Raw genomic sequence first — 4,372 nt, forward strand, 5'->3', positions numbered from 1 at the left:
GAATGGTAGGTCTGGAGCTGAAGCTGAGAGCTTCTCTCTCTGGAGAACCTAAATGAAAATAATCAGTAGTCTAGAAAGTGCAACCTGTGAAGAAAAAAAGAAAGAGATTTTGCTTTTTAACTTAAGAAAGGATGGGAGAGGCAAGAGTGAAACAGGCATGATGATAAGGTCTGGATATAGGTATGTGCAGTTATAAATAGTTACCCCACAGAAAAATAGAAATTAATCCATTCTCCTTGAGCAAGGTGAACACAACACTTCAGCTGCAAAAGTATTCAGGCTAGACCAGCAGAAAACCTTTTCTAGCAGCAGAAATTATTGAGCAAAGGATTAGATGGGCAAGGCTATGCACTGTTCCTTTGTGGAGGCCTTTGATGGCAAATTTAACCTAGTGAATGCACAATCCTTCAGGTGAATGCTCTTACCCATGCCCAGTATAGAACAGAGCAATGCACATGCAGCTGCAGCTTTAGAGGTGAGCCTTGCTTGAACTCTTTTTAACATATAAATATCAATCTTGAAAGGAAAATTTTCAACTGACTATTTCCTGGAATAAAAATTGTAATAAAAGTTAATATGGATTAAAAAAAGTTAATATTGGTATATTATCAGCATGGTAAAGCATGTAATAGCATGAAAACCAAGAAAAATCATGAAATGAGAATAGAGGAGGGGCATATATTTACTTTCAACCTGTTGCAGCGAGAAAGGGCTTTAATAGTAGTGCTTAGCCAAGGTAATGAAGTATTTTCTATTAGAACATTGTCATGTGTCTCTGAAGTCTCACCAGTCAAACCAAAGCTGTTACAGAATATCCCAAACTAAGAGTATGGCATAATAAATAAAATTTAATCAGTTGTGCTATTGCATTCTTGATGATGGTGATGCAATTTTCAGCATCCTTACAATAACTAGCCATGGCAAGTGTTCCTGTTTTCTGATTATTAGTATTGTTTTCTGCTTTTGATAAGTACAAAGCATCTGGTTGATACCTACAGGATTAAGCATACACTGAAGTGCTTAGCAGAAGTTGGGTCCTTAAATGACCCTCCTGTATTTCCTTTGTCATGGCACTAAACCTGCTATGCTTCTTGAACTTTATCTGAGAAAGTGCTGCATACTGTATTTATATCAGACACATTTTATTGTTTGCATTTTGGCTTTATGAAATGTCAGAATTAATCTTATACTAATGAAATGTTCAAATTTCATCTCAGCTATGAACATAGCTGCTAATCCTATAAGATGTTTACTTTCTGCCTCTCTGGCTATGTATAGTAACAGAGAGTCTGCAAACTTAAGCACTGCTGACAAACGTCTCCCTACTGCTAGTCAGTCTAATAAATGTTATTTCATTGAGTAAAGATTTAAAATTAATTAATTCAATGTCATTAAAATCCCTTGCAACCTTTGACAAGTTTGCTCTTACTGCAGACCAGTAAAAGTAGCTACCTGAATATTGCATGTGCACCCGAATCCCACGAGATTTGGTAATTTTTATGTTTTAATATTAAAATTTAACTTTAGTCATAGTGGAATATAACTTTTTATGGTGGTAGCTATGTTTGAGGTGGAAATGTGGAGGGAGAAAGTGGAGAGAAAGGTAGGTTGTTTCAAGAGATGTGAAACAGAAGGGAAAAAGGTAAGCCAAAGGGCACTGACCAGAGTCCAATCTTCCAGCGAATCACGCAGAGTGTAGCTACCAACTTCCCAAGCCTTCCCTTAGAATTTCTCCTGTGGCATTCTCCAAGTGAGAGCTGTGTAATTCTCAGCATGAAATCTCAGGCTGCATTCCTTGCTGAAGGCTGTGGCCAAACAGTTCACAGCACTGTCCAGTGTGGGTGTGTTTACATATGTAGGGACATTTTTTACATTTAGTTTCTAAGCTTCATGCCCTGATTTTTCACATCTACAGGCTCTGAGTAGCTCTTGGCACCTATGCAAGAGGAGCCTGCTCAGGCAGAATGGTGTATTTATTTGCACTAGCATGGTGCCTGAGGAATTACCCAGGAACAGGGCCCTGGTAGGCTGACCACCATAGAAGCAAGGTCTTGACAAATGGTTCTCAGACTTCTGATACCCAGGGAATGCTTTGTTTTAGATGGAATTGCAGGGGAGATGGCAGATATGGCCTGTGCAGCTCTTCCATGAATGGTCAATAGAGCTGTCACACAACACAACCCTTGGCTGGACTCCTGGGGCTCTTAGTCCTGCTGGGGTATTGAGAAGGGAAGAATGGGCAGAGGACACAGCTGCTGTGCAATTTTGCTTGTAAACCATTCAGGAATCACAGAGCTTTGCCTCCTCTGCATCCCCATGCCATGGAGCAAACTGATGAGGAAGAGGATGTAACTCCCACAGGAATAATGTGGAATGTGTTCTGGCACTTGACTTGTTCTGATGCAGATGAGCACAAGAGTTCAGGAGCAGCAGTCACTGATGGTTTGGTGCCTCTGATTGACTGCTGCCCAGTTATTGACTGTGAGGAGAGCCATTTTCAGATGCTTTCCATCCAAGTGTTACTACTCCTCATAGTTCTCATGGACAGCAACCAGGCGGGAATTATGTGATTTTGGCAGTTTAGTGCCAGATCTTATAGAGGTATAATCTGACATGAAACCTGGATGTGTCATCTCTGTTTCCACTTATTTAGGCAGTAGCACAGATGTAGCAAAGGAAGTACAAAGTTTTAATTTTCTTGGATTGAAAGATCTTTGTCTCAGAAATCAACCTCTGGTGTGGCCAGTAGACATTCTGGTAATTCACCTTCCTTAAACTTATAGTATTTGTGTCTTTCTTGTTTCAGGGTGTACAAAGCAGGTTCACTTTTCTAGGTGACCCAGCATTGCCTTTCACATGTTCAGAAACAAGAGCCTAGTTTAAAAAATGTAAATGACATTTATTCATAGCATAAATAGTTATCAAACCTCATTGATAACACCATCCCATGAGCCTGTACTCTGTGAAGAAGTTTTGTTTCCCTCTTGTAATAGACTTGTCCTTGTTCGATTCTTGCCTGTGTTAAGATTGCTGGAGTTTCTGCACACTTTAAAGTGTCTTATTTTTGTATCCATGAAGGACTTATCATGAAATCCATGTCAAAGTAAGACAGAGAAGTGCTGATTCAATAAATGATGTTTTGTATGGTGACATGGGGCCAAATATCCTTTCTCCAGTGCAGGGCTCACAATGATCCTAAAGCAGCCTGTAGACTTATGAATTTACACCTCAGGAAGTCAGAGGCAGAAAGGTGTCATCCCTCAATGCCTGATTGAGAGCCATTTTCTGTTTAGTATTTTTAACCTTCTCCTTCTGTTTAGTTCCTGCTCTACCACTTAATGTAATGCCTGTTATTGCAGATTGCTTTTAGTTTGGTCCTTTTAAAAGCTCCCTGAGGCACGATGATGCCTAGAAATTAATGTATTCCCTTCCCGCACACCCAGCAGATGTGTGTATATTGAGTTAGTGTCTCTAGTGTTTAGCTAATTTCTCTTCAGAGCATGGTTGAATCACTGCTACATACCATACCCATTCGTGGCCTTTCCTCTAACTACAGGGATAGGTAGATTTATATATTGAATATTTGTAGCTGTAAGTGCAAAGGGCTTGTGTGACTTGCAGATTTTTATAAAATCTCTAAACAGGCTGTGCTATTGAACAGCTCAGCCCCTGTTGCTGAACTTGGCTGGATTCAGCAGGAGTGTGTGTAGGGCAGCCTTTGCATCCCAAGACCTTGAAGTGCTTTCCTTTGTCATCTTTGCCCACCCATCTTTTTCTTACTGGTTGGAATAGAAGTTATCTTTGAAGAGATTAATGCTGGTTGAAAAGCTGAGACTTTGGTTAACATGCTAGGTAAAAGCATCCTTGCTAAGAATTAACATGCATTCCAGTTAACTGTATTCCTGTTCCTCCTTCTCTAATTGGGAGAAAATACTCTTCTAATGTTCACAATACTCAAAGCCATGATTGTTACATCTCAGCTGTGGCTGAGGTCACTCATTTTACATGTAAATGGTGACACCTTATTTTCCATCAAAAAATGGCACTCTCTCTCCTCGGATTTGCAGACCTTTGTATCATAATCCCTCTTGTCAAAGTAGTCACCAGAAGTAAATCTTTGGAAGAGTATTGGTCCTGTCCTTCTCTTCCAGTCCTACCATAAAGCAAAGTGCCACCATACAGAGAACTGAAAATGCCAACTTCAGGCTGCACTGAGTTTACCAAGGTAAGACATCTTAAGCATGATTTCCTGGAAACTCCCCCCAGCCCTTATGGTAGGCAAAGTACCCTTCCCACTGTACTAAAAATAAAAAGACTCAGCTGTTCAAGTAAAGTCTTTTAAAAAATATAGATTTATTTTAAGCACATGAAA

The sequence above is a fragment of the Fringilla coelebs genome, assembly GCF_963513975.1.
Source record: "Fringilla coelebs genome assembly, chromosome: 14".
NCBI lineage: Eukaryota > Metazoa > Chordata > Aves > Passeriformes > Fringillidae > Fringilla > Fringilla coelebs.